Source organism: Amblyomma americanum, chromosome 1, assembly GCF_052857255.1.
Source record: "Amblyomma americanum isolate KBUSLIRL-KWMA chromosome 1, ASM5285725v1, whole genome shotgun sequence".
Classification (NCBI taxonomy): Eukaryota; Metazoa; Arthropoda; class Arachnida; order Ixodida; family Ixodidae; genus Amblyomma; species Amblyomma americanum.
Genome location: NC_135497.1, coordinates 350,936,347 through 350,949,291, shown reverse-complemented (window position 1 = coordinate 350,949,291; position 12,945 = coordinate 350,936,347).

The following is a 12,945-nucleotide window of genomic DNA, read 5'->3' as shown; positions in this document are numbered from 1 at the left end:
TTTATAAATAGGTCGAAGGGTGCCGGCATTTGGACACTGAACTGCTTATACAAAAAATCTCAAATAAAGAATTCGGCAACATATGAAACAACGTCTGCAACTTTTCAAGAGAGCGCAATCCTGTGGCCGAACGTTCCGAAGACTCAGACCACAGAATCAACTTCGACGAAACCGGTAATCCTCGGAACCGAAATAAATTACCGACGCAAAAGACTTCTCGAATCCTGGCACATCCAAGCCACCTCGAACAACATTAATTCCACAAAAGGAAACCTGCCCCCCACTATATGCCCAGCGACTTCGTTTTTGCAACACGACGGAAAAAGTCGCCATTGACGCGTCTCCCCACAGTTGCCACAACGTGACTCACAGCCTTAAACCCCCATCCTCCCCTCCATACATAAAGACGCTAGCTACTGCCCCAGTCACCGCTGTTGAAGGAGCCGAGCCGGCTTCGAAACATTGGGTTTGAAATTAGTTTTTTGGTTGGAGATGTGCAGTTTAATTATAAGTTTTCGACAGACAAATCTGTCGAACGGTTTTGTTTTCAAGTGTGTAGTTGTGAGTGTGACCGCAGCGATGGCCAAGTGGTTGAGCATACGCCTCGCATGCGGGAGGTGCGGGGTTTGATCCCAGTGCCACCGGGGCATCGACCGGTGATATAATGGGTACAAGCTTTTCCTTGCCTGGTGCCTGGCTTATTGGGGGTGATATGCTGGAAAAGGAGTCTGAAGAATACCTTGTACCATGGCGCTCTTTGGCCATAGTTGCCTTTGCGCCATAAAAATCATAATCGCCATCATAATCATCAGTTGTGAGCGTGAGTGGTCAAATGTGTGAGTGTGAGTGAATGGCTGAGTACGAGTGGTTGAGAGTGTCAGTGGACATGAGTGCATGTGTGAGTGAGTGGAGTGGACATGAGTGCGAGTGTGAGTGAGTGGTTCTGAGTGCGGAGTGGGTCATGAGTGTGAGTGTTAGTGAGTGGCTCTGTGTTAGTGGACATGAGTGTGAGTGCGAGTGAGTGGATGCGAGTGCGAGTGGCCGTGAGTGTGAGTGTGATTGAGCCGCCCCTCATGGCTCTGAGGTATGCATTCACATCGACTCACTCGCAGTCACACTCATCTCCCCTCACATTCATATCGACTCACTCGTGATCACACTCATCTCCACTCACACTCATCTCCCCTCACAGTCATCTCACACTAACCTCCACCCACACTCATCTCCACTCCCACTCACGTCCACTCACACACACGACGACTCACTCAATTAGTGTAAGTGCGGCGATATGAGTGCACTTATGGGTGTGTGTGCCGATCTATTGTGGCGGTGAAATTAATGGTTGATCGCGAGAGTTTGGTCACCCAATGAACGCTGCGGCCTATTGCTGCAGCGCCGAATGTCTGCCCCAACGTTGTCAGCGCTAATGCACGCAACCCACATCTCTCGCTCACCACCGCCGATCAAGGCGTCCACTGACCCAGGGAGCCAGTTACGCGCTCTTCCAATCAAGCCCTCTTCTGCCAGTCAAGCCCTCTGAGGCTTTGGCAGGCCTGTTACGTGTATTGTGTTTTTTATTGTGCAGAATAAATATTGTATTGTATTGTATTGTATTCCTTTCCTCAAAATCTTCAGAGTCTAGAACGTTGTCAACGCCAACTCCAATGAACACAAAAACTCCGACGGCCTGTAGAAAGTTAGAAACAAAGGCGAGCGCTCGGTTTCGGCGGTGGCGGCGGCGGCGGCTGTGTGACATCATAGCTGTCACGTGGTTTCTAGTCGGTTCACGGTCAAAGAAGCTCAAATTTAGTGCCACGCGAAGAGCGGCTTTACCTAGCCTTGTGAAGCTTTCGCTTCAAAAGGCGTTTTTGTGTCATTCGAGAAAAGCCGCCTCTTTGATGTTCGTCTTGCAACTGACCTTGAAAAAACTAATTTATTTGAGTTCTCATACCATACGATACCTCGCTGGAGTGCAATATGTTGATGAACCTCTTGATAATTATTTTTCTGATTGGACTACACAGATTAAGGAAAACTGGAATGATGAACCGGCACTGTGTTGTTTCGACGAAATCTCATTTCTCCCAAATGATTGTTGATCGGAGGGAAGCTTATGAACAGACCAACTCGAAGCAGGGGTGGCATTCCCTCTTGGTGGTGTGCTCAGCCTTACCTGCCTTTCAGGACATTGTGGGCGGCTGGATGGTTGGTTGGCGTCGAAATTATAATTAATCGGGCCAGCCAACCTGCCTACCACTGTAGTCTCCGTAAGTTTGGAGGGGGAAGAGCGACAAACTTCTCCACCCCGCGTGCGAAAGACGAGATTCGGACTGCTGACCGGTGATGGGGACCACGCCTGATTAGCTGTTGACCCGAGGCATGATGCGTAGACAAGCTCTGCAAACAAAATTTACTTAGGGAAAGATCAGCAACATATTACAGAAACAGAGCCTAACAAAACACCGTCAGTTGGTCAGGCGCGAGACAATCAACTAGGACACTACTATTCCAACACACGCGTTAATATAAGAAAAGATACACAAGGGTAATAACTATGCAACAATGCTACGCGAGAAACAAATATTATACAAATGATTAGGACGAGAAACAGTGTCAGCGAGGAAACAAATAAAAGAGTTCGAGAGAGTGGGGATTTTTTTGGATTGGAAAACGTTTATTATCGGCTTGAGTTAGAAATGGGTTTGTTGATCTTGTTAGGTGGCCGTCAGTGAAGACTGGGGGTGACCTCTTCGGCTCTCGTCACCACCTGTACTTGGTTTTCCAGGTCGGAGCTGAGCAAGAAGGTCTCGGACGAGCCTGGGAGCGCGAGCCTCTGGAGCGATATTGGTGGGGGATCTCTCGGACAGCCCCAGAAGATGTTGTCTACGGTGGCTTTGCCACCGCATTTGCTGCACTCCGGCTTAAATCTATCCGGGTACACACGGCTTAGGACAGCTGGATTAGGGAGAGTTTTTGTTTGAAGTTGTCTCCACAGTACCTCCTGTTCTTTGTTTAGGCTTTTGTGCGGAGCTGGGAAGGTTAGCCTTTCTAGCCTGTAATGCTGAGTAATGTCATGGTAGGTGTTAAGACCGTCTCTCGTCATTTCGACGTCCGAGTTAGCGTCCACAGCTCGGCCGATAGATCCTCGAGCTTTATCGTGGGCTGCCTCGTTCTCCTGGTTTGACGAGTGAGCCGGTACCCAAACCAATTCCACTTCTGTCCTGTCTTTCGGGTAAAGCCTGAGAATTCCCAAGTAGATGGAAGATATTCTGCCCTTGGCGAAATTGCCAATGGCAGCTTTTGAATCGCTCACAAGCACTTCTGCTTGCGGGTTTGTCAACGCCAAGGCGACTGCCGCTTCTTCGGCTATTTCTGAAGAATTGGTTCATACTGTCGCGTTTGCTATGAGTTGGCCTTCCTCGGTCACCGCGGCTATCGTGAATGCTTTCTCGGGTGTTGGGTAAGCTGCCACGTCTACGTAGACTACGTCCTGTCGGCCCTCAAGTTTCTTAGCTAGGGCTTTTGCTCTGGCCTTGCGTCTGCCTTCGTGATGGACGGAGTGCATATTTTTCGGTAATGATTTTACCGTGATTTTCCTTCGGAGGTTGGACGGGATTTTTCGAATATCCGCGTTGAGCGGTTCCGCGTTTATTCCGAGCCTTTCTAAGATTGCTCTACCCGCATTGGTTCTAGTGAGCCTGAGCTCTTGCATTCTACGATGGGCCTCAGTCAATTCGTCTAGCGTGTTGTGTAGGCCGAGTTGCAGTAACTTCTCAGTGGAGGTGTTGACTGGTAGACCTAGGGCTGCCTTGTAGGCCTGCCTGATGAGTCCTTCAATTTTGAGTTTCTCAGCGTTGTATAACTGCAGATAGGGGAGGGCGTAATTCATCCTGCTGATGGCAAGGGCTTGCACCAACCGACATAGATCTTTTTCCTTAACTACTGTTCTCCTGTTCGCTATGCGCCGGATCAGTGTAATGGTTTGGTGAACTGAGGCGTTTAATTTTTTGATTATTTCGATATTTTGGCGGTTCTCTTGGATTATCATTCCAAGGATTCGGATGGAACTCACTTGTCTAATTACTTTGCCTTGCACTTGTATGCTTATGTTGGCTTGTGGGAGGCTGGCTTTCTGTCCTCTCGGAATGTCTCTTTTAATTAGGAGCTCCGATTTAGGATGAGAAAATTCTAGTCCTACCGTTTTAACGTAGGCTTCTATGGTATCGACGGCCCTTTGTAGGGTCTATTCTATCTCCACATCATTTCCCTTCGTAATCCAGAGGGTAATATCGTCGGCATAGAAAGTGTGTCTGAGATTAGGGATGGCCTCGAGGTGTTTCGGTAGTTCTACGAGGGCCAGGTTAAATAAGAACGGCGAGAGTACCGAGCCCTGCGGGGTCCCCCGACAGCCCATGCGTATAGGATCCGAGATCACCCCACCGAGCGATATCTGCCGTCCTTCGCTCCAGAAACGATCTTATATAATTGAAGGTTCTGAATCCTGGATTTAGCCTCGATAGGTTAGTGAGGATGGCCTCGTGTGACACGTTGTCAAAGGCCTTGTTTAAGTCTAATCCGAGGATAGCTCTTCTGTTCTTGCTTTTGGATATTACATCTTCACTAATTTCAATCATGACGTCCTGCGTGGACAGTTGGGCTCTAAAGCCTAGCATGGAGGGGGGTAGGAAGTCGTTATCCTCCGCGTATCCCCTGGAGTCTGTTTAGAACCACGTGTTCCATTAGTTTCCCTAAGCAAGATGTAAGGGAGATCGGTCTTATTTTTTCGCTTGTTAGCTTCTTGCCTGGTGTAGGTATAAAGATGATTCTGGCGTGTTTTCATTCTTGAGGGATTTCACCCTCCTGCCAGAGTTTGTTGATTAGGTCACTTAGGGCAGTCACTGACGTAGGTCTAGATTTCTCAACGTTTTGTTGGTGACGCCGTCGCGTCCTGCGGCTGATGTCGTTTTTAGTTGGCTCGTGACTTGCCATACTTCCGCCGTGCTGAATTCCTGGTCTAATTCTGGGTACGGCTCGCCCTTATACCAGGGAAGGGGGTTGGTGGATTGCGTGGTGTTTAGGTATCTATCCTTGAGTTCTTTGATCAATTCTTCCGTGTTACCTGCATATTTGTGTGCTACTTGAGCAAGTCTATTGCGTTGAGCCGATTTGGTCTGTGTGGGGTCGAGTAAGTGTCGCAGCAGAAGCCACGTGTTTTTCTTACCCAGGTGCCCGTTCATGCTGTCGCATACCTGTCCCCACTGCTGTCTTTCCAGCTCGAACGCGTACGCTTCTATCTTCGTTTGCAGCTGTGTTATCCTCTTTCTGAGGGCGCGATTGTGTTTTTGTTTTTTCAACCTCAGCTGTAAGCTCCGGTGGGCTTCCCACATGTGTTTCAATTTGGGGTCGGAGAACAGTGGCTTAGCTGAGGACGGGCAAGCGTGTTTCCAAAGAACGGAAGCTGCAGCAGCGGAAGTTTCGGTTACGTCACTAAACACAAAAACACAAGCAAAACAAAACGATTACGCCGCTTACGTTTGTTTGAGCATACCACTTTTTGCACAAACTGAAATGATTTGTTAATAAAACGGTCTGCTGCATTAAAACTTCCTCTCAGCAATCCACTCTTTACATCGCCTGCGTTCGTTGCGCCATCTTCATGTCGGCCGACAGGGCAGCATAGAGAAACATAAGTATGTTTCTCTATGGGGGCAGCTGGCGTGCTGTCTGGTCTATGTGCTGTCATAGCCCCGAAACCAGCACGAGTGGTGTACAGGTTGATAAAAAAAAGAAAACCGAAAGATAGCTATGCCGAAACTTCGTCTCGATAGTTGTCGCGCGATCCTGTCGTGCGTTTACTTTATTTTTGGTGATACGCAGGCTGACCCTGTCTTCTCTTACGACCATATTTTTCCGTCCCATCCCAAACATATGCCCGCAAATATCCTAAATGGTCTTGTTGCTGATCACCTAGAGAACTTTCCCCATCGTGCTGTTCTCTCCACTGATTACTCCGGAGGCTGCGAGAATGCGGCGATTGGGATACATTCGCAGGAATGGCTTGGAGCTATTCCGTTTCGTATCCGTGATTACACCCTGTATTCTTTGCAGAGTTTATGGCTATTGGTTTAAATGTTCTCAAAATTCCGAGACATGTAGCACGGGTTCTTACCCTTGTAGACGGCCTTTCAGCTTTACCTCTCTCCAAACTTCAGGAAAATCTCTATCAAATCGTTCGTTTAGGTTTTTTGTTTCCCTCTCCTTGAGAGAGGTATATTTTGTCCGGGTATCTGGTCATTCGGGTGTCTATTTTAGCGAGGTGGTCGATTTATTGCAAGCTCAGCTCTCAGTGCCCTTGTAATCAATCCCGTCCCTTGCCTCATTCTGGTGGATAATTCGTTTCCTGCGATTCCAACATAGCTCAGCCAGCTTCAGTGATTCCGTTTCACAATATCGCGGGTTTTGAGCATTTAAAGTTTACCCTTAATAGGAATGTCTGGTCATAAAAATCAAGGCTGTGTGAAGTGTCAATGACGCTTCTGCGACGCACAATCTCCAACCTAAAATTGTACTATCGGGACAAAAGTGGTATACTCCATGCAGCGGGAGCCGGACCAACGAAAAAACTAGTGTTCCATATGCTCCCACAGGGAGCATATATATATATATATATATATATATATATATATATATATATATATATATATATATATATATATATATATATATATATATATATATATATATATATATATATATATATATATATATATATATATAACGGCACCCACAGGTGGCATCTAGGATCGCGACAGCCAATTGGAGCGCCCTTTATTATCTGCAGGCATGTCGCTTGACTCGCTTCAATGCTTCGTGCTTTAGATGGCATTACTCTGCAGTTTTCCGTTGCTCCGGCTCCCGCTGCGTGGAGTATACCAAATTTGTCCCCGATAGTACATATGCAGATGCAGATTTGCTACGACAAACCTTTGTGACTGATGTGGGGAAGTTAATAGAACATTTGCTCCTCTCTTGCCTGCGGTTTACATTTTCAGAGAAAGTCGTATCTGGAGGTCACCCTTGTGACGTTAGGACTACTTGTGTCTCTTCCAGTTCTTCTCTCGTTCAGTGTGAGCACCAAGGGATTCGCATTAAATAGGTACCAGGTAGAAAAACCAGCAGAAGAGGACGCGTACACAATAGAAGGAATTCACACGGACGACACTGGAGACACATCTGAAAATTTTTACTTGATCAAGAAATCGAGCAGAGCAGGGCGCACATGCGCATAAGCAGGACACGCCGACAAAAGGAAGAAAACAAAAGCAAAATAAAGGTCCGTCATTAAAGATACTGCTATCTTGCACGTTGGAAACTATGTCCCATTCATGAATCGGTATTCTCTGGAAGAAAGTTTGATTGACATATCGCTGACGCAATCAGTGCCTGACTTTTTTCTTTTAAAAGCTTCGAAGATTCCACGTTCTATCTGCGTTTTGTCTCGGCTGAACATTTTTACACTGCTGAACAGGGGAGTACAGTTTTGAAATTTGTTACAATATACGGGCACATAATAGTAAAAATATGGCGCGGATAATTACAAAGGTACGGGCACATAATGGCGAAAGTTTTGTGGGTGCTGAAAACGCAACGTTCACACCGTATTCCATGGCCACTTTTTTGAACAGCAGGCCTCAAATCCTGATGAGATGCTTCTTCGTTGTCAGGTGCGTGCTGTAACCTAAGCTTACGTGACATCGATTCAGCAACTGAGACAATGATCTGTTCGGGGTAACAGGCTGACCAGAGACGACCAGTTTGTTCAAAGATACTGTTCTGTATAACGTGGAGGCAGCTTTTTTGCAGGGCATTTCCTAGACAGGTATGAGCTATACCTCTTTTTCACTAGTTTTGAGTGTGAGGAGGTTTAGGTTAAAAGTCCTTTCTTAGTTCAACGAGCGTATTTGCAGCAAATGTGGCTATCGTCAGAAAAGGTGAGAAGCAAGTCTAAAATCCGGACGTTGTCATGAAGTGGCACCTCATGAGTGAAGCTCAGGTGAGTGAAAGTGTGATGAAAGATAGATAAAACTTCATTGGCTGCCGAATCGACGCTGTCAAGGGGAGTTAGTTTTAAAAGGGTTAAAAAATTGTCAAGATATCTAGAAACCTTAACAACCTGAGTGTGAGTATTAAGCTTGTGAAGTAACACACTGCCAAAACTAGAGAAACATATTTGGCACAACACAGGAGCTACCCTGGAGCCAATAGGAATACCCTACTTCTGCATGTATCTGCGATTCTCATGCTCTACAATAGTAGATGACAAATAACATGTTAAAAGTTCTAGAAACGAGTAGACAGATAGGTACATACTGTTCTGAAAGGGAATCGTAACTCTGCTTTTGATGAGGCCACGCAGAGTCTCAAGTAACTTCTTGTGCGGTACCAAATAGAACAAGTCCTCGACGTCAGTGGATATGCCATAAGTGGCATCCACTGGGGGAGGGGGGGGGGGTATTGGAGATAACTTTACTACGCTCATTGAGGACTACACTGAAAAGGGGTCGTCAGGGGCCAAGGGGTCCAGTGAGTCTTTCAAGAACTGGCCGACAGTTTTTGCCATGTACCGCCCTCGGTGACAATGGCCCTGAGGGGACAGCCGGTCTTGTGCGTTTTTGTGGAAAACAACACTTTCAGGACATCAGTCTTCTCTTTTCTGCTCACTTCTTTGAGCATATCTTCGAGATTCAGGTTCTTCAAGAGTTGAAGAGCGCGGCTTTTTACCTTTGATGGCTTAGCGGTCACCGGCTTGAAGTTTTGTCATGTGGCGAGGTCTATATCGGCCAGACTGCCCAATGCATTAATGACCGGAAAAGACAGCATCGCACATTACTGCAACCGGATAATACTGTCAATCTCCCAAAAAATTGTAACAAATGTCAAAACTGTACACCCCTGTTTACCAGTGTAAAAATGATCGGCCGAGGCAAAACGCAGATAGAACGTGAAATCTTGTAAGCTTTTAAAATAAAAAAAATCAGGCATTGATTGTGTCAGCGATACGTCCGTGAAATTTTCTTCCAAGGAATAACGGTTCATGAATGGGACATAGTCTCCACGTTCGAGATAGCAGTATGTTTAATGACTGACCTTTATTTTGCTTTTGTTTTCTCCCTTTTGCCGGCGTGCCCTGCTCATGCGCATGTGCATCGTGCTCTGCTCGATTCCTTAATCAAGTAAAAATTTCTAGTTGTGTCTCCAGCGTCGTCCGTGTGAACTCCTTCTATTGTGTACGCGTCCTCTTCTGCTGGTTTTTCTACCTGGTACCATGCACCAACAACGGTTTGTGGATACCTTCACGATTATATTATTGCAACTGGTATGTTACCTTGCTAACTTTATACAGAATTCTTCCGCATTCCAAAAACGTGTATTTATTCTACTCCTGGTACTTCAAAGCTGTTTAATTTATTTGAGTTTTTCAACAAACAATTATTACTATTTTCTTCCTAGCTTCTGTCATTCCACTATTCTACTTCTCCACCTCATGCTTTTCTATGGAAATGCTGTATGATTTTCCTTGGCATTCACCGCCATACTTTGGCCAACCCCCCGCGCATAGGTATGTGCCATGTTCAAAAAGGTAATCAACAACAACTTCATTATTTGCATAAGTTTCTTCAGCATCGAAAGCCTCACAATGCGACTAGTGCTTGATTAAATTCGGCCAGTCGCGCCCTATGTTCCAACGCGATTGCCACTAAGGAACTGCATTTTAGGGCTCATGTCCGTGAGATGTAATGCAGGCACACCCTGGCAAGCTAGCGCACTTCTTAAATTTTTGCCATTCTGTTCAGTGCTTCTAGAGATGCGCGAGAAAACACACTGCCAGCACATACGAAATGCTTTTTCCTTTAAGCCAGCATTTGTGCTCTTGATATCAGTTTCCACAGGAAAAAAAAAGAATAAATGTAACATTCCCATATATAGATGCAACCTGCCAGAATGAGTGTTGTTGGACCAGCGCCTGGTTGGACCCACGTTGCTTGGTGTTTGTGATTGAAGCGGTTGAATAATTCAGCACAAATGGTTTCTTTTACATGCGTATACGAGAAGGGTATAGTTTTGTACCATAGGCAGTACAAAATGTATGTGGGATCTTAAATTTGTTCTTTTGCTTCACTCAGGTTGCTGTGCCATAAAAAATGGCGATGTTGCCATGTCAGCGGGAACAATGTGACGAGCTGACGCAACGCGAAGTGCAAGGCCATGGTAGTTGTTAAGGCTAAGAAGGTGAACAAAAGCACCGAAAAGAATGACAGATTCCTTTGCTGAGCCTCTGTCTCTGTGTGCAATCACAAGCTGAGCCCTCTAGCATGACCATGATTACCCAGCTGAAAGCGCTGATGCACTGCGCTCTTAGCTCTGGAGCAGTGAAGGCACGCTTCAGCAAGTACGTAACTCAGGGATTTCTGCGACCTGAAGCCTGTGTACCTGCATGAAAGCAGACTACATGTTGAAGAGGACACTACAGGCTCAGGGTAACTTCTAGTGATTTTTTAAACCCGATGAAGAGTACCATGTACTACATCTGTTAAGTGCAGATAAAAAAACACGTCGGCACCGTTGTCAGCCTGCTCAAAAAGTGCAAGAGAAGCTTCTGAAATGCTCTGTTTGCAGTTTGAAAATCAGCCGCTGGTTTCAACCTGCTCCCCACTCACGACAGGTAGCTCTGACATAAGCCACATATCCTCGCATTGTTAGACCTGAGCAAAGCTCCCCTTGTTAAGAATTGATATGGTGTTATTTGGGGGCTTGGAGTGGGAAGCTGGTTAAGACAAAGCAACACACATGGAAGGCTGCCCAGAGGAGCGCCACAGCTACACATTCCTGAAAAGGTGACTGTGTGGGAAGACAAGGAGCATAGAGTGCACTCTCCCACTTCCAATGTCACCTCAGCTACAGAACTGATGTGTCTTTTATACGAAAATTGCTATAAAAGTCGTTCAGTGAAATGTGTCCAGTGTCTTACGTGAAGGACATATCGAAATATAATGCCAACGCAGTGCAGGCAATAAGGCGTGTATTGCAGTTCCTTGGATTTATTTCAATCTACCGAGGTTGTCTGATGTGTTTTAAAATGTGCTGACTGGAGCTTCTGTACTTTTTCTGCATCAGAAATGCACCTCCTCTGATCAAAATCAAGCCTTTAACCTGGTTTGTGAGGCAGGACAGCTTTACTGCTGCATCACAAAAGGAACTCATTAACATTTGTTGATTCTTTCTCCCATCAGCCACGACCACGTCGTTAGCTTTTCAAGCTGCAAAGAATACGATCTTTTCAGTTTATTTGTAACCATGGAGGAGGAGGAAAAAGTTTATTAATTGAAATGGGAATTGGAAGATTCCACTTTGTGACAGCAATGAAGCAAACATAGTAAATGAATATATGCCAGTAAAGGCAAGCATAGAACACAAAAAGTAGCAAGGAAAACTGTGAACTTTATATTGGCGTTGCAAAGACAGCTTAATAGGGAAGCCACTGACACCATCATGGAGTAATGTGTGACTTCCAGACTTGCACGTAATGCATTACAAGTAATTGATTACTTGAAATAAATTACAATTTCTTCGGATTCTTTAATGCATTGATTGCTCTTTGTAAAGTAAGAGTAATCTAATTATTTGTTTCTGTAAAAGATGAATAGTAATCTGTCGAGTTTTTTTTTGTTTTGTACAGAGCAGTATAACATTGAGAAACAGAACTCAGTGGCAAATACTGGTGTAGCGCGGAATTCCCCCGCATTATAAGAACCATGATCAAGTTGCGGAGAAGCTAGAAGCTACAAGCGAGAGGATTTCAGCACATGCAAGCCCGAGTGGTGTGCATTTGACTAGCCCCGTGTTGCATGCTTCACGTTCCACCACGACACCACAACAGAATGTCATTTTTAGTGAGCTTGGACTCACTAAAGCTTAGGCTTGGTCCGGTATTGTTTATAAGGTTCCTCTCAAGTCTAGACATTCGTACAGAGGCCAAAAGTACCAGAGAGCACAAAAATAATCTTTGCACATGCAAAGGTTGCTGGCCCATCGTTATCAAAACAGTTATCTTGTTTCGCCATTCATAGCACCACCAAGGGACACAATGGAGACGTTTTGTATCTGCTAAGGTACGAAATGCGTAACCAAGCTGTCACTCACGCTCCAGCAGAAAAAGACTATCTGCAGAGATTTTAATACTCATGATTTTGTGAGCTGGTACTGATACAGGAGCGGTGTGTTTCTTGTTGTCTTAAGTTTTCATTCACTTTCCTAATAAGCCAGTTGCAAGAATGAAGCATGTCCTGTCTTGTCTTCCCGTGTCATCGAGTTTGCGCCTACTTATCTTCAGCAACCGCCATCTCGTCCAGTCTTCTGTTTTGCTAAAGCCGAGAACTGGTTTTCTTCTGAGGCAGAAAAGGAAAAAATGGCATAGCCAACCTTCACTTAACTATTTTTCATTGATGTAGGCCACCACTTATAAAAAAAAAGAAGGGTGGCTAGCGTTTCGTATAGGCGGAACAGCCTCCTAAAGTTCTGTACAAAGGCAGCATTTACTGGCACTGCAGTTATGGCGACACCAGACCATCCTTTCCCCTTAGAACTGATCCTCAGTGCTGAATGTCCTTTCAGGTCTTGATGAGGCTAGCACCAGAACATAACATCGCAAGATGTACCATGTACTTTGTTGCATAGTTTTGTTTTCATGCTTATTGCACCTCAAGCGGTTAGGTTTGGCTTGGTTCGTTGTCACACAAGTGGCAGTTACCGTTCTTTCTGGGCATAATTCCGAGAGCAGTTATACTTTTTTTTTTCAGAATGCCTAAGGTTCCACCCAGACGGAACAAATAACACCTGTGGAGTCCCGTACCGATTACCGGTATCACAAAATGCACCAATATCTGC